At 39.1% G+C, this 19116-nt stretch overlaps 1 protein-coding gene across 2 annotated transcripts in view; it reads right to left on the reverse strand.

Annotated features, from left to right (window-relative positions):
* The window catches only part of LOC121859703 (BTB/POZ domain-containing protein 1-like), a 69703-nt gene extending 51003 nt beyond the window's left edge, over nucleotides 1–18700 (reverse strand). The window contains exons 1-2 of one of the 2 annotated variants that reach the window (XM_042356627.1): nucleotides 18474–18700; nucleotides 9201–9234 (exon numbers count right to left, since the gene is read on the reverse strand). The gene's annotated coding sequence lies outside the window, so the exon portion shown is untranslated. The remainder of the gene's footprint in view (nucleotides 1–9200; nucleotides 9235–18473) is intronic. The other variant, XM_042356626.1, reaches the window with a different exon arrangement.
* Nucleotides 18701–19116: the final 416 nt, after the last annotated feature.

The following is a 19116-nucleotide window of genomic DNA, read 5'->3' on the forward strand; positions in this document are numbered from 1 at the left end:
GCGTGAGACGTGTAATGTGGGGATAGACATCATGACGCTCTCTTAATCACGCACCAATTACACCTCTGCTCCTAAGACTTCACTCGTAATAACAATCTGGACTTTCTAACTAAGCTCATACACTCCGTCTCTGAAGCTCTGGTGAACTGATGTCATTAGTCTGAAATTATGTTAGTTTTGACAAATATTAGAAAGGATTTGGTCTGGTGAATCCGATAAAAGCAATTTATCAAGTTAAAAAATATCGATATCGTATGAAAAATTACCGATTTTAAAAAATGGCTGTGGGAACACGTGTAACAAATTAGAGGAAGTAAAAATATAAACCATAAAATCTTTAATGTTATGAATATTATCAAACCCACGAGTGCAAGAGAATTTAAAGATTTCATGATTATCTTTATTTTTCTATTTTACCCATTTTTTTTTTTAGACACGAGCGATTTATTTTATATTTATGTGTGTATAATATAATTAATGTACCACAACTTTAAGCTCATCCCGCGGCGGTGAAATAAAACACTCAGGTGGATTCTTTGATTGAATATTTTATCACCTGACAAAAATACTCATTCTTTCATATCGATAGAAATATAAAAACAAAAACACATCTACAGTATAAATTGAGAGGAACACGTATAAGCCTCACGAATCTTCCTCCTAAAGGTTTTGAGCAACTGATCTTTTCACATAATGTTCGCTGTCACATTTCTCAGCTGTTGTCTTGTCTCAGCCATTACGACCCACAGATGTTAGTAAGTTTAGTTGCTGGTAGTATTGGAATAAAGGAAAGACGTAAATCAGCTTTATTCAACAAGCCAATATGGTTGTTACGTCTATTTACACACTTAGTCTGAAATTTAGTGAAAGTAACATTGGTATGAATACAACTTTATACCGTTATCTTCATGAGAGACAGACAGACACACACAGACACACACTAGACTCTGCTAATAGCCTTCCCTATTTTGCTTGGTTGAAGTTAGAGCTACACCACACCACACCACACCACACCACACCACACTACACCACACCACACCACACCACACCACACCACACCTCTGCATGGTAATGGAATAAATTCACGAGTTTTGAACGGTCAGGGTCACGTAATTTACTTTATTATCAGTTCCAACTTCCTTCGTAATGGCAACATGGCGGCAACTGACCTATAACTGGGGTCTCTAAATATAGTAAACGATATTTCTTTGAGTTCTTATGATGAGTCCTTGGGGAGTGACCGCTTCCCGACCTGTCCCTCTCATTAATTTGTATATTAAGGTAGTTCCATCGTCATGTTAGAGTGATCTTTTTTAGAATGCGGATAGTTTCTCTCTCTCTCTCTCTCTCTCTCTCTCTCTCTCTCTCTCTCTCTCTCTAAGGGCTAGGTGACCTTGATATATTTAATAAAACTCTATGCATAAGTCTGACACATAAAAAAATTCCACTCTTAAAATCGTCTAGGTATCAACATAGAGTTCCATAGTGCATAGTATAGTGTAGAGTGGCACTAGGAAAAAGCAACAGTTGATAAAGAACTTCCAACAAATGTTCCTCAAACACCAAATATATGGAATGGAAACAGCAATAGTTCAAGACACGACGACTAAAGAAACCAGGGGGAAAAAGAGGCTCCCGGGAAGTTAATTTTCTTTAACAAATAAATATACTCCGGTTACATACAGTACATTTAGACTATCATAACAAAAAAATAAAAAATAAAATACAAAAATTGTTCACCATCCCTTGACAGCGGAGAACAACACCGTCCATGACTCAGTGAACACATCTAACGAGCTCCCGTAAACAACATCAACTCCACCATCTACAGCGACTTTGATTACTTGTTCATGGCCGAGTAAACATCTTTAGTTTTTACCACAGAAGAGTTAACTCCTCGATACAGCAACGAGATAGACACGTGACGCAAAATGGGTAGAAATTTGCGTCCATAAACCTGTAACGCGTCACCAAATGGAAGTCTCACTTTGTTGTTATTAGTAATATTGTAAATATTCCCTCGCCCGGAAATAATTCATACGGATGGTTGTTTGTTTAATCAGGTGTTTGACCACTGTAGCGGCATTTTCAGCTAGGTGGATTCAAGCCGCTCTCAAAGCTAGTCATCAAAAAAACTTACAGCGAGGAATAATTATTGAACTGTACCATCATCAATACTTACCCGCGGCCATACATCAATGAGATAAACTCTTCACTCTGGACAGTCTGTGGTTAATAATTGTTTATATTTCATTACGCTACTATACAGAACAGGAACCATTATTACTGAATACTGTACCAGAAAAATTGTCCACTTATCATAACAAACACCCTAATGTAACTATATGTTGTTTATACTTAATTAGATTGAAATGATTAAGGTAATGTTTTGATATTTATAATAATCTGAGTAATACACTTATAGCCAATTCCCGATCACCTTCTCTTATACAAATAATACCATAGCAGCCATCCTTCCTTTACAGTGTGTTAGTTACTACTGATATGTTAAATTGTCATGGCAACACATAATGAGATCACCTGAAGATTAAACACCCAGCTTGTCATCTAAAGTAACTGGCTCTTATGCTACCTGGCGGTGGTTAGATTAGGTTAGGTTAGGTTAGGTCAGGTTTGGTTAGGTTAAGTTAAGTTAAGTAAGGTTAGGTTAAGTTAGGTTAGGTTAGGTTAGTGTAAAGGTCGTTAAGCTTCAGATGACCAAAATGAAATAATACACTATATAGATGCACCTCACCTCTAGAGAGTATGATAATTAGTCACTACACACATACTTGCATACGAAAGTCTCTCAGACAGTATTTTTCAGTTTCGAATATTCTCATCTGCCTTTGTGGTGTGTGTGTGTGTGTGTGTGTGTGTGTGTGTGTGTGTGTGTGTGTGTGTGTGTGTGTGTGTGTACGTACTTTACCGTGACAGACTTTACTCTCATAATGTTCGAGTTGATTTACGTAGTTTTTCTTCCTTCGCTGCCTCACACTTTTTTTGTTTTCTTTTTACTCTTATTTTCCAGTTATTGTTTGCTTTTCTTGGGCTGTTTTGCTCCTGCTCCTCATCATCATCATCATCATCATCATCATCACCATCACCATCATCATCATCCCTTTGTTCTTTAGGTATTTCTTTAATTTATCTTATTTTTTCTTTATCTGTTCTTCATTCTTCTTTTCTCTCCTTTCGTTTTTCTTTATTTTTATTGGTTGTTTTGTATTTTCTTCTTTGGTTGTGTTGAGGAAGGTTCTAGGGGCGTTTATTCTCTCTCTCTCTCTCTCTCTCTCTCTCTCTCTCTCTCTCTCTCTCTCTCTCTCTCTGTTGATGTGGTAAACAACACAAACATAGAGAAGATGAATAAGTAATAAATAACTAATTGGAAAAGATGTGAATAAAAGATGTATTTGTTCGTTTTGGACATCCAGGGCTCAGAGGGACACCCAGGGCACAGAGGTACACCCAGGGCTCAGAGAGAGACACCCAGGGCACAGAGAGATACCCAGGGCTCACAGAGAGATACCCAGGGCTCAGAGAGAGACACCCAGGCACAGAGAGATACCCAGAGCTCAGAGAGAGACACCCAGGGCACAGAGAGACACCCAGGTCACAGAGGGACACCCAGGTCACAGCGTGTCGGTTAAGAGCAAGAGCAGGGGTTGAAACTGAGCCAGATAAAGTCAGCTGTCGCTTCAGCTGGGTCGACCGTGTGGGATATTTTTACCTTTCTGCTCACTGGCGTCGGGGGAAACGTGAAAGTTGCAGGCCTGTATCTTTTGATCTTCCACTTGTAACTTCCTCTTTTTTTTCTTCCTTTTTTGTTCAGTCCCCAACACAGGACAACTTAATTATACTGTTTTTTTTTCGTTCTGGTGTTTTTTGTTTTTTTAAGCATATGTTATGAAAAATGGTTGAATTTTAAAAGGTAATGCTCGTAGATTTCTCTTAAGAGTTGCTGAAGTGCGTTCCTCTTAACAGTTGGGAATATATCTCGTGAAACAAGATGAAAACTAATACTGATACTTGAGAATATAATGTCATCGTTTTTCTCGGGTTAAATATGCTGTTTACCAACACCAAAGAGGAAAATATACGGAGAAAAAGACAGAAAGTGTGAAGAATAATTAAGAAAAAACACTCATTTTCCTGTCTGCCTGGTAGCACTTTTCCCTGAGAGAGAAAAACATTACGTAATGGAGTGACCATCAGACAGTTGAGGTATTGTAATATTATTTATTTTGTATAAGTTTTCTAACTTTTACAGAAGAAAATGTATAAAGTTATTTGATATTGTAAGGATCCGGGAAACAAAATTGAATGTCAAAAAGAAAAAGTAGTTACAATGTTTTTCCGACCCTATACTTGGCACTACACTACGTCACCCACGACCACATTACTGCAGTCGACAGGAAATGCAGGAAATTATCAGGAGAAACATTATACTCAGCACCAGCATATTTCGTTACATATCGTCTCCCAGTATGAACAGAATGATACTGCAGCTGACATCGTTCAGCAAATTTTCGTAGCATTTTCTCTCCTAGTATGAAATGAAATTACTTTAGGAATGACCACACGTTAAACCCTCAGTTTTATTTCCTCAGTTTGAATAGGATTAACCTGCTGGCAAAGTTTCAAAGCATTTGTAGCAATATTTACATAGTATCATTTTACAAACGACCATCCTGTAATTTTTTGCTGTATTTTCCTCCCAGTATGAACGGAGTATCCCTTAGTATATCATAACAGTATATTTTTACCCCAGTATCAACAGAGCTTACCTTTGTAAATGACCTAAAAAAAAAAGAAATAAAAAAAAAATCCGCATAGTATTTTTCTCCCAGGCTGAGTGAAACATCACCTCCCTAAACGCCCACCTAACAGTACCGTAGTCCTGGGAAATAAAGCAGAGTAGTGGCAACAAGACACCGCTTAGGGACAGTGCACCGCAGAATTCCAAATGCCCGTCATATACTCCTCGCTAGAGTAAAAGAATTCATATATCTCACCAAACGATCTCGGCGGACTGCCCTAATAGTGGTGGTTGGGATGGTGGGAGAGGGGTGAGTGGGAGGGAGATGAGAGGGGTGGGGTGAGGATGGAGATGAGAGGGGTAGGGTGGAGTGAGGAGGGAGATGAGAGTAGGGGGGGAGGCGATGCTCCTGCCGTGTGACGAGGGGGCATAAGGCTGTGGGTCCTGAAAGTCGTCCTGGACAGATATATTCCTCAGATGTAAATGTTAAGCCCAGTACCCCTTGTGGGGCTACGTGTTGCCTGGCCCACCTGCAGGACGAGAGAGAGGTGGAGTGTGTACTGGAATTCATAGGAGGAGGAGGAATATTTAAAGGAAAGAGGAGGAATATGTAGAGGAAAGAAGAGGAATGTGTAGAGGAAAGAGGAGGAGGAAGGAGCCAAGGAGCAGTATGAACAGAAAGGAACAGGAGGAATGTAAAAGTCAAGGAGTAGGAAGAGAAGATAGAATAGGAGAATTTTTACTGGAAGGAGAAAGAGGATTTTGTAAGACAATGAGTTGGAAGAATAAGTAGAAGACCAGGTTAATAAAGTAGGGGGGAAGAAAAGTCTAAACAGAGTAAGGAAAAAATTTGATATTTACAGGAGGAAGAAAAGCAGGACTGAGGATTATGAGTAGGAGGAAGAAGTAAGTGTAAGAAGAAAAAATAAATAAAAGGAGATGAAGAGTAAAAGAGAACATTGTGGCTTAAGAAAAATGAGAAAGAGGAAATAATAGAGAAAAGATTCAAATAAGTAAACAATAGAAGGACTATGAGGAGCAATATAGAGAAATGCCGAAGAGGAGATAATGAAGGAAGAGATAGAAGAGAGACATTAAACAATAAAGATAACTGAAGATGCAAGAGTAATTTTCGTATATTTTGGGCCCGACAAAATCAGTTTTCATTTATTTTCTTTCATCGCGTAATCGAGTGTATACAATACCGGGTAAGTCATGCGCCTTCCCGCCCCGCCAGCAGCATCGTCAAGCGTAATCCTTCAGGAGAAACAAAAGGGTTCTCTGAGCTTTTCAGACTTATTCTAAAGCAGCGAAATCTTAGGGAAGAGGAGAAGGCTTTGAGTTCCGAGATGCTGACGCAGTGGAGGTTAAATTACATTTCTAAATTTCAGAAGGAGGAATGTTTCATTTGCCTGGCGTAGGAGTTTCCCTAACAGAGTATAATGCCAGAGGGTGAAACTCAGCGCCCCAGTCACCAACCAACGGTGTCAGTCTCCAAGGGGGGGGATGTCATTATCATTTCATTATTTTTATTTCGTTTCCCTCAGTGCAAGTATTCTTTAAGCAGTTCTCCTTCATAAACTATTTTCTTCTCTTTCAAGTAAATCTCACAAACGTAATAAAGCTTCGAAAGATATAGTCATTTTTTCGATTTAAATTGAATTTTTATGATCTCTTATGCTTAAATCTTATTCTTATCTCGAGCTACGATTATCATCAGCGGTGTTCTGCCCCGAGTCCAATGGCGTGTGTGTGTGTGTGTGTGTGTGTGTGTGTGTAGCGGTGGTTAAATCATCTATACAACGGTGTATACTTGTGTTAACGTCTACAACATCACTATGGCAGTTATGTACACCCATCACGCTGACTCTTCATCACTCACGCCGCACACTGAGACAGACATTTGATGGGGTCTGTCTGTCCATCTATCTGTCTCTCATTCTGTCTGTCTGTCGCTACACAGCTTAACTCAACTAAGGATAATATCAGAAAGTAAATACGTATTATAAGGGATAATACTCATGTATGTGTGTCGGGTATATTTCTGAGGCACTGGTGATAGAAGAGGTTGTGAAAATGGGTCGTGGTATATAGAGGGAAATGTGACAGCGTCTGTCCGTAGATTTGCATATGTCGTCTGCCTGAGACTTCTTACCATAATAATCATTAATAATAATGGTGCCAAACTATCTTATATTAGAACAGTAATTGATAATAATAATTAGTTTGATTAATAAAAATTGTTTTAGAAATGATAATTCATAGTTTAAGACTACTCTTACTAATAATATATTGGGATAATGATATAAACAGCGTTAAAATTGATAATGTCAGTACAGTATTACAGGTCATTTAAAACTAATATTTGTAAACACAGTGATAATAATAACTTAACTCACAAATAATAAAACAAGCACAAGAAACTCTTTTACACGGCTAAGGACTCAAACACGGTTATAATACAAACAAAGGCTTCCTACAACAACAAACACCCGAATTTAGGCGCATCTTCAATATATATCTTGTATTTAATATGAACGAGTAAAGTGGTGTTGGCCTTTTACAAGTAGTTCGCTAGATTTAAAAACATAACAATGAGATGAGTAATTGATATGACAAGGATGCGTGCGTGTGTGTGTGTGTGTGTGTGTGTGTGTGTGTGTGTGTGTGTGTCCCTGAGATGTGGGGTTGAAGGCCTTAAACATTAATAACGTGAGAAAATAACCAATGACTGAACAAGCACAAAATAAAAATAATAACTTGGAATGTAAATACCTGACATAAAGGAAGGAAGTATGCAAATATGTGCAGGGAGATGAAAAGACTGCACTGGGACATTCTGGGAGTAAGTGAAGTAAGATGGATTAGGATCGAATCGTATTTAATGGAGATTTTTTACTTTATACATTCAGGCAGTGAGAAAAGAGCGGTTTAATGTTCTTGTATAATGGAAATTGAACAGTTGTTTAGAGGAATATCGAACAGTGAGAGATATGAGTTCCTTTATATAATTATTCCGGTATAAACAACAATAAATGATAAGGAAGACAAGTTTTAAGAAGAGTTTGAAGATGGCGTAGAAAACAAAACACAATGTGAAGTTTAATGAATGCTGAAATATAATACACGATTGGGTAGTAGATATGAAAGAGGAGAAAGGGAGAAAGAGTAAGCAAATATTGTTAAAAAAAGCAAACTGATGACTGCAAATATTTGACGTGATAATTACCCCCCACGATAATGTAAATAATATTATCAATATTAAAATCGATTCCAGTTTATTTTCGATATAATTCAGGAATTCTGTAAACGTATACTAAAATCCACCCAGGGGCAGTCAGTAGGTCAGATCAGGTTAGGGTTTTGAGTTGAGTGAAGCTGGTTTTATAAAGAGATTGGGTCGGATTGTTGACAAGTTATCTGAGTGGCTGTTTTGTTTTTGGGAGTGTGACAATGATATAGTGTGAGTTAGTATCTCTCTCTCTCTCTCTCTCTCTCTCTCTCTCTCTCTCTCTCTCTCTCTCTCTCTCTCTCTCTCTCTCTCTCTCTCTCTCTCTCTCTCTCTCATTTTCACTTTTTTTTATTGCTCTAAGTCTTCGTTCTCATCCACTCTATCATAATGACCCCCTCCCCTTTTCTCTCATTCATATGCACATGCTCCTCCTGCGCCTCTTCCCCACCGCATCCCTCACCCCCTTTCTCTCACTCCCCCTCTTTTCACCTTCTCTACCCCTCCTTTTTTTTTGCACCCTCCCTCCCTCCCTCTCTCCCGTCCACTCTCCTCTCTCTGCCTCCTATCCTACCTCTCCTTCCCTCACCCCCTCACCTAGCCCCACCCCCTCACCCCCAGCACCAGTTTAATAAGAATGTTCCATAAAGAACCAGAGATTTGTGAGGGACACAGAGAGTAAATTTTCAGGCCCACTGATATTCACTCGACGGTTAGGAACCTCCCCTCCCTTCCACCCTTTCCCCTCTCCTTCCCCATTTTCTCTTTTATCTTTCCCTTCCATTCGATCTTTCTCCAACCTTCACACCTCTTCACCCCTCTCCCTCCTCCCTCCCACCCTCTCCCTTCTCTACATTTCCTTTCCGTATGTCTCTTCCATTACTTTCTCTCTTCCTTTCGTCTGTTTAATTCTCCTCTCTCTTCATTTCCTTTTTCATCTTTACATATCCCTCCTTTCTCACCCCACTCCACCCACCCCTCTCCCATACTCCCTTCCTATTCCTTAGTTCCTCCCTCTCCCTTCAAAGCTCCCCTTCCCCTCTCTCCTCCCACCACCTACTTTCTCCCCCTCTCTCTCTCTTCAACTCTTCCCTCCCTACTGTCCCCACTACTTTACCCCCCCCTTTCTCCCACTCCCTCCCCTCCTAAGCTCCCCCTCTCTCCTCCCCACCACTCATTCCTCAGTCAATAAACGTGGACGACTACACTCACAAATGACGTCAGACTGGCCATTGCAGGTCATCCACTGTGAACCAGGAAAAAATAGACAGTGAATTAGGATGAAAAATTATAAAAATGAAAGTGAATAATATAAAAAAATAGTGAATAAAAGTGATTTAGAGAGAACAACGAAAAATAGGTTAAAAGAAAAAGATAAAATCGATTAAGGAAAGAGCAAAGTGAATTAGAAAAATAAGTTAATCTGATTAGTTTAAAGGAATTACAAAGAGGAGAGATGAAAGTGAATTAATGAAAAATGAATTTGGAAAAGGAAAGATAGAAAGGAATTAGAAAAAGACATAAGTGATAAAACAAATAATACAATATACACTACGTGAATAAGCAGAAAGGAAAATATAAAATGACTTAGAGAAAAAAACTGCGGGTACTTGAAAGAAAGAAAAATGCAAGACAAAAGAATAAAAGTGGAAGATACAAAAATTACAACAAATAACTGAAATAAAGGGAAAATTATATTATACCTCACTTCATTTACCGAACAACAACAATTATTACACATGGGATTATAAAAACCCACAATGAGTATATGTTAGTAGACTGACCAACGTTTATACAATATGAAAATAATAGTAATTGATATTAATAAAGGCAGCATAGTGCTTTTAATTATACTAGGAAATACAAGCGAGTAATTTAGTTTCTGATTTAAATGAACTGCATGGATACAAATGTAGTTAAATCTTTATTGGATATAGAGGAAGACGTTCACTTTAAGATAACCGGGATATACCTTAGTATTTGTTCGGCTAATTAACCTGTTCTGACCTGAGCTAAGGTGACCTAAACTAACCTACAGAACCTAACCTAACCTAACCTAACTTATAAAGTCCTCACATTAACTGATAGAAAGGTCACGTTAAAGGACAGATACAACACAATGTACATTCGTTTTCAGAGAGTGTGTAATGCTGCAACCTCGTTGTTAATGTGCCATCTAACGCACCACCTCAGCCCAGAGTCACAACACACTCATGATCCCATTCCAGTGAGAGAGAGAGAGAGAGAGGTTGGATCACGTCTGCTGTTGCTGGGTTGTGTAATGATTAATGGCGTCTTTCCCTGTCACCGCAAGGTCACAAAAATACGACCTGTACTTTTTCTTCGGATATTTGAAGAGATTTCGCCAGTGAGTCATTGTTTCATGATGGCCAAAGTTCAAAGGCAAGTTTTATGACAGGGCCAGCAGTTTATTGCCGACTCCAGCAATCAGTAACGCGATCAGGGCTTAACAATAGGTCATAAAATTGATCTAATGAATCCTCCTTGTGATGCAGTGAGCTAAAAAGGACTCGGTCAGCTTGGAGTTAAATAGGAATTTAGTGGATGAGTTAAGATTTCTACAGCACGCGATCCACATGTCGTATGGCTCCTGTTGTAGGTGATATTGGTGGTATGGCTCCTGTTGTGCTGATATTGGTCGTATGGCTCCTGTTGTAGGTGATATTGGTGGTATGGCTCCTGTTGTGCTGATATTGGTCGTATGGCTCCTGTTGTAGGTGATATTGGTCGTGTGGCTCCTGTTGTGCTGATAGTGGTCATATGCCCCCTGTTGTAGGTGATATTGGTCGTGTGGCTCCTGTTGTAGGTGATATTGGTCGTGTGGCTCCTGGTGTGGCTCCTGTTGTGCTGATATTGTAAACTTCTTTTATAGGACGTCGTTAAGTTTACGGGTGGTTGTAAGTCGAGGAAAGTTAGCCTTTAAGATTTCTTTGTTTTTGTTTACCAGAGGTTGAAGCCTTTCATCGGTGCCTTAGTATTGTGAGGCAGCGACACAGACGACACACACACGAGGCTGCCCTTGACCTTCTGCAGTATGTTTACTACTTAACAAATTATGACTTCAAATATTAGCAGTGTTAATAACGAGAGAGGGAGAATAATAGTGGTGGGCTGGCGGGGGTGGGGGGGGATAAAGTCATGACAGCAAACTATTATAATTTATGGTCCAAAAATTAATTGTTTACTTTTATTAACTTAATAATGTTATAAATCATTTTCACGGGACAATATTGATAGTGATGTTGAGCTCGTAGTGTACTAGAGCTACTGGAATTGCCTTTTTTTCACAGATATTTACAGCTTTGAAATATTTCTTCTTTTTCTGTCTCCTTGCCAATATAAAATGAATCACTTGAGAAAAAAAGCAAAATTTACGAAGTTGTGAAAGCTTTCAGCTCAAGCTATTGAGAAGGAGCGATAGATTTCATTCGTCCTGTGTTCGCAGACGGAGTCATTTCTGGTGGGAGACGCCACTTCCCTCAGAGGTGCAGGATTTTATATACTCGTACAGTATATATACTTGACTTTTTTTTTAATTTTTCAATAAACCATTTTAGTTTTTTATTGTTTGGTATGACTGTTCATATTTATTTTTCTAATTGAACTATGACACACTGGCGATGACTTCAACTCTACCCTAGAACACACAGTTAACTGGATCGTAAGGCCTCGTAAATGACCCAACGTACCTGTGTGAGGTGCTGCTCTCTGCGTCACATTCATACACATAATATTTCGTTTTCACTGAACATCTCTATTTACAACTTAAAAATCCGTCTAGATTCTGGTCATATGAAGGGATTTTAGTGAAACGTATCACAACCCGAGTGAATACCTATGTGTTGATCTATGTGGCTAAGTGGGGAAGGTTGGCTGCGTGTGGGTAGAGTAGGCGCGTTCTTCTGCAGATAGATTCTAACATCTTATTCAGCTGATAATATATTATTATTATTATCATTATTATTATTATTATTATTATTATTATTATTATTATTATTATTATTATTATTATTATTATTATTATTATTATTATTAATATTATTATTATTATTATTATTATTATTATTATTGTTGTAACATTTCACCGTCCCTCTCTGCGTCAGGCCAACGCTGTATAAGAACTGTCAACATCAATTCTCTCCAGCAGAAATGTTATTACCCAACCTCCACGCCGCAGGCATTCCTGGGTCCTCTCGTCGTCACCACACACCAACGTCCACCACCAACCACTTCATTTTAAACCCACCGTCATCACCATCACCCACCGTCACCACCATCATCCCCCACCGTCATCACCATCATTACTACTCACCAACATCACCATCACCACTATCATCATCACTGCCACCATAACCAGTACCATCACCACCATCATCACTACTATCACCATCACCATCACCACCATCATCACTACTATCACCATCACCATCATCACCATCATCACCATGCTCGTCACTCCTGCTTCCCACAGTGACTGACGCGTCGCCATTGTGCAGTAATTTCATTCTCCCAATCAACTTCATATATACACAACCCTTGACATGCAGCGCTTAAGTCTGTCTCCACTGAATTAGATACATCTGTATTTGCTTCTCACTCACTCCCAAATTACACGAATTGGGAGGAGCTGTGTTGTTCGTCTGCATGTTATTAATTTTGTCATTACGTCGCTCGCATTTTAAGAGATGAAGTGTGACGCCCCTGACATAAAATTTTCACCATTAACATATATTTCTATACATTTTGGTACACGTGAAACACTATGTTGGACTTGTAGCAGTTCATAGTGACTGGTATTATGGTATCACGTAAATCTCTCTTAAAACCCAGGTGAAAAAATACCATAGGAGCAAGACATGTTAACTTTTACCAATATTATTATATTTGAAAATGTTTACAGTCATGAAAATACAAAGGGAGAATATGTATTGATGAAAGAAGAGTGAGCATTCTTTATAACCCAGCTTAGTGATTCACAACTCACAGTAAGCAAGATGGCAAGGTGTGTGTTATTTCAGCTAAACTACAACAACAACAACAACGTAATGATTGTCAACTTCAGAGTGACAAAGATGAAAATGATTAAGAGAAACAACACATACACATTATACTGTTCCAAGTATCTTCATGAAGTGAGTGTCTTGCCGTTTCTGAAACTCATGAAGCTGCAACAAAAAGAGTGCCTGATGGATTGGGTTGTTGGTTTGGGTAAAACTCGACAGTAAATGTTATTAATGGCAGCATTGAAGCAACAATACCTGGTACGTTATATTCACCACATTATCTTCCATAAAACAACTGAAATAAAGTTATAGATTGGTTATTCAACGCAAAATGGTCCAATATTTCTGTTAATAAACTATTACCACTAACCATACCGCTGCCTCTTCTAACATGTAAATTAGCCACGATATTTACAGATACAATTTATGTACTTCCACCTTTTGATCTTACTCTCTCACCACACACATTTATCTCTCTCTCTTTTGTCACTTAGTCTCTTTCTTCCTTGCATAGCCATTAAAATCTCAAAATAACTCCGCCGTCGTGTAATTTGAGTCCCGAGCAGACGAGCAGCGCCTCATTCATACACCTCCGTCAGTCCTTCAAATATAAAGAACAAACTCGTCAAGGCCAACACACGCTATGGAGGTCGTTTCTAATGACATGAAACGCAATTCAGAAAGATGCTGAGAAGGTTGTGTGAGGGGGCGTTTTCATCTCAGACAAGGAGGGAGAAATATTCCGAATATTACCAAAGAAGACGATATTTTTTTCCTGTTATGGCGTGTGTACTCTCGCTACTTCTTGAGGCTGAGAGTTTTACATGAGTTTGAAAGTTCTCTGGCGGGTTAAGGCGTTCTATGCAGGGGTCTACGAGCTCATTGACGAATGTACAGAAGTTCTAAGAGGATTTGGAAATTTTCTACGAGATGGAAAAGTTCTCAGTAAAGGAAGTTTTCACAATGGACAAGAACCATTTGAAGTGGTGTGTAGGTCCCCGAGAGCTGGTGGTTCTTCTGTATGTCTGGGGTTCTGTTGGGTTCAGGAAGTTCTTTGAGGTACAGGATGTCTTAATGGTGAGGAGGTGTGTGTGTGTGTGTGTGTGTGTGTGTGTGTGTGTGTGTGTGTCCTGAACTTATAGTGTATTAATACCATTTAATAACTAATATATCTTTAAGCTGGTAGTCATATGTAATCAGTAACAATTATCAGCAATAGATTATGACATCTTGAACTTATCAAAGAACTGATGGAATACGAAAACTCATGAAAATTGACTGGACCAAAGAGAAAACACAGGATACGTAACACACAAGAAATCAAAGTTTGTTTACACCTTGAGTCTCACCTGTCCACCCAGCTGTGAATCGGTGTTTACCTTTACAGTTCAGGAAGAGAAAACGATCAGTATAGTGCCAGACACGATGCCTCATAATGTAACGAGAAGATAACTGCACATCCAATACTGTTTTAAAGTTCTCTATAATACCAAAGATGTATAACTAGATAAACAAAGTAAGATCAACATGAAACTTCAAATAGATTATAGTTAAACAAGAGCAATGAGGATTATAGGGAAACAAGGAGGATATTAAACCACTAACATAACCCTTGAACATTTCCTGCCTAATATTAATCGTTGGTGTAAATGACGTCACTCGGATGAAAAGAAAATTTGTTTACTTGGTTTTTTTTTTCTCTCGGGTTTCATCACAGCGACCTGATTAATGGCTGGCAGCATCACTCTTATTGGTAGTGTTGCCTCGTCGCCTCCAGATTATATCAGTGGCGTGTGTTAGATTTATTTCCAAGTTTATTCTGAAGGTGACGTTGGGTAGGTAGAGAGAGGGAGGGAATATTAGTTCCTTGATGTTATGTTATGTTATGTTATGTTATGGTATGTTATATTACACACACACACACACACACACACACACACACACACACACACACATACACACACACACACACACACATGCCAGGATGATGTCACTATTATCGGCCACCAGCAGGGTTGAGCTGAGAGGTCCTCCTCCAAGACCTCCTCCTCCTCCTTCTCCTCCTCCGCCTCCTTCACTCTTGCCACCACCATTTTTATGAACCCCTGCCCCCCCTCCCCCCACCTCCCCATATCTCATACCTCGACCATCATCACTCTCCAGTCATCCTCACTCGCCTCTGCTCCACTTCCCAGGATCAACTTCATCCTTCCTTCTTCATCCTTCCATCTTTATCCTTCCCCTTTTTATCTTAATTGTTGTTATTCTTCATTTGTTCCTTCTGGTGTTATTCGTGTTTGTTTATCTTTCACGGTTCACTCTTTAAATATCCGGTACGTGTGTGTGTGTGTGTGTGTGTGTGTGTGTGTGTGTGTGTGTAGATTGAATGGTGATGTTGTTTTATTTTAAGATTGTATTAAGCAGGACCCATTTACCCGTACACAGACATATATAAGTCCATATAGACACGTGTAGACATACAGAGGCACACACACGCACAAGCACTGGATCATGCACCCACATCCAAATATATATATATATACTATATATATATATATATATATATATATATATATATATATATATATATATATATATATATATATATATATATACTATATGCACTCAGTCAAACTCATCAGTACGTTTGCATGTATGAACACACACACACACACACTCTCTCTCTCTCTCTCTCTCTCTCTCTCTCTCTCTCTCTCTCTCTCTCTCTCACCTGCTTGACGGGTTATCACACAACATGGTGACCTTGGAGGGCAGGCAAGAACGCCCTTATCTTGACCCAGTTGCAGACTCACTCGTTATTTACTCATTGCCTCCAAGTCGACTTCTCTTGCAACTTTCCCTACATTGTCTTCCCCTAACTTTGATCAACTTCTGATAAGGACAAGTCATGGTGAAAGTTTCCATAGGAGGGAAGAAAACGAGAGAGAGAGAGAGAGAGAGAGAGAGAGAGAGAGAGAGAGAGAGAGAGTGTGTGAGGTTAGGTTTTATTAGTTAGCATTAGGGTGATTAATCTTTAGGTGAAATAAGCTGAGGTGCCTTATTTTGCGGTGGTATGGCCCCTTTAATAATATACGTAGGTGTCGTCAGCATTAACCATAACTCAGAATCGTACAAAGTTGTCCTGTCGGGATTATTATGTAATTACACATAACAATATATGTGATAGCTCAGGTCCGGAGATTGAATTGCTCACGCTAATTTCACAGAATTAGTAATATCCGGTAATTATCGAGACTGTTGGAGGATCATCTTAGCTTGGCTGAAATTGGTTTTGCTCGCGTGTCCTATATGTAGAGATGCATAGGTGAGCAGCCTCTTAACTACACAAATATGTAACATTATTTCTTACGTGTATTCCGCAATGATAATACCTACAGTGCTTGGCCATAAGTTTTGTCAGTATTGATAAAGAAAAGTGGGCTGAATTTACCTGCTGTGGATTCGTCATGGTGGTTATGTCTGTTGATCAGTAGCGAGGCTTGTGGTCAGGTTGTTATCCTGGTTATAGGGATAATTATTACATGACCATACAAGTGTGGTCTGATGCGACATTACCTCTATCATTACCAACACTACTACTACTACTACTACTAACTACTACTACTACTACTAACTACTACTACTACTACTAACTACTACTACTACTACTGCCACTTCCACCATCACAATCCCCATCTCCACCACTGATGCCGCCAGTAGTAGTAGTGATCGTGGTAGGTAGTAGTAGCAAAAGTGGTGGTGGTGATGGTGTTAAGAATCATATTGTAAATAATTTAGACGTTTGACATCTGCATATTCCTACAACAACCTACAGAACGATAGTTGTATTGAAACGCCTCACTATATATAATTAGTAACGATATAGTCAGAAATGGATGACAAAATTTGACCCAGAATTGGGAACAAGATATTACTGAATATTTCCCTTTTACATAATTCCCTTAAACCTTTACTTTTTTGTGTCCTAAATTGTTATGTTTTAATGCCCAGGGACTCTCAGTTTATTATCGACATTAAGACATTTTATCAACAAGATTCAAACTTCAGACACGAGAGAATGTCGACTGAATTTAATGTGATAATTCTGTTTATTATTGCACGTGTCGTCCAGTGCTTACGACACACACGAGGCATTATTATAGTTGTTTGTTTTATTGTTCTCTCTTAACTCCACTCTGAGTCTTTATCATGTTTGTGCTCTTACTGTTTAACGGGGCCCCTCACACACACACACACACACACACACACACACACACACACACACACATGTTTAATCCTTGTGTGTTTCATCAATTATGATATACCGGAACTGTGAGAATTATTATAGTTTGGGGACAGCCAGAGGGGATGGAGGGGGGATACACAAGGAGTGGCGCAGGTGCCAGTTCAAGGACACACCACCACCACTGACGGGTCCGTAACGAGGAAGAAATACGTCTATCATCGCGGTAAAAAAGAGGACAAAAGGAACAGGAAGTTAGAGGAAGTCCGTGTGTGTGTACGTGGGTAAGATCATTTTATAAGACATTGTGAGAAATTCATTAAAGTTCGGTCCGTAGAATGATGTTAAATGGTAATTCACTAATATTATTGAGATGTTGATATTTAAGGTAAGAACTAGTGAATGTGTGATGTAGGGTATAGTGATTCATGCCTGTGATCTGATGATGATGATGATGATGATGATGATGATGATGGGTAGGAATATAAGTTTGTAATGTGTGGAGAAATGAGAACTATCTCCTGATGCGAAAGACTGAGACATGGGAGTGTAATACTTCAATAGACTGACAGAGAAAAAAACATTTGATGACTTGGTTGAGACTTAGTTGAGAATTGGTTGAGACTTAGTTGAGATTTGGTTGAGATTTTAGAGTGAGAAAGATGGACAAAATAACTGAGAAACACACACTCCCAAAAAAGTATCTTCACGGAGGGGACCGATGAATTTCAGAATGAACACTGTGACTCCTATTGTCTTGATAAGGTTGTCAAAATCCTTCGCTCGTTGTGTCATATTGTCTCACACCAAATCATTACGATAGTTTTTGAAGGGAGTGTACAGTTGAGAAGATGTGAAATAGAGGGACATGTATTTTGTTAAAGAATGAAGGATAGAGAAATTCTTTAATGGCGTGGACTTGTGGAGAGAATGGTGGAAACTAGGATGCCAGGAGACCGTATATAAAGGAGTGGAAAGGGAAGAGAAGAGAGAGAGATCGAAAACAGGTTGAGGGAGTACACGCTAGGTAGGTGTTAGTATGGGAGAGAGTGTCATGGGTGTGCGCAGACAGGAATGCATGGAGGAGCTGGTGGCTAGTGGGAGGTGATGCAATATATATATATACAGATAGATATACAATACATACAACAACCCTCTACAGTGTATGTTCTGTTAGTATACACGTGTTAACATCCTTTCATGGTAATTACTACTCACCAACAGTATAATGATGATACATGTTGAAGAGAAGGTGTTGTGGTGACCAGAACAATAGTGGTGCCTATAATTTTCACTCCACATAACAAACTCCTTCAGAGATCTCCTCACTAATTTTCACCTGCACTTAACACATTATACACCTTGACTAACATACAATTCTAGACTACAACAAATAAATGATTGGTCATTATCACAGAGAAGAGGAACAGATATATCTATCCAAGTGAACGCGACGCCGTGTACTAAATCCCCCAACCAACTCTCACCAGCCGAATGACGCAGTGGTGATGACAGGAATACGAATGGAGTCACATTAAGCTGATTCTTGTTCTCATTCGCTCTCTGCTGCTCCCACTGCTTCGTATTTTTTATGGCTGACTGAATGTTATATTTTGGTTGTAAGTCGATGGGAATGATTGTATGGGGTCAGCTCAAGGGTGTACAGGGACAACGAGCATATTTCTCTTTAAGTCTCATCATCTAACTTATTTCATTATGGTGTATAGTGATGTATGTATTCTTCGACTGTCATTTAGTGTGTGTGTGTGATACTGGACAAAAGTACCCACTACTCTCGTCTAATCTCTACCGCAGTATGACTGTATAACAACTTTGGGACATTTCCTTAACTTCGCCGCTG

Source organism: Homarus americanus, unplaced genomic scaffold, assembly GCF_018991925.1.
Source record: "Homarus americanus isolate GMGI-L3 unplaced genomic scaffold, GMGI_Hamer_2.0 scaffold27231, whole genome shotgun sequence".
NCBI classification, from domain to species: Eukaryota; Metazoa; Arthropoda; class Malacostraca; order Decapoda; family Nephropidae; genus Homarus; species Homarus americanus.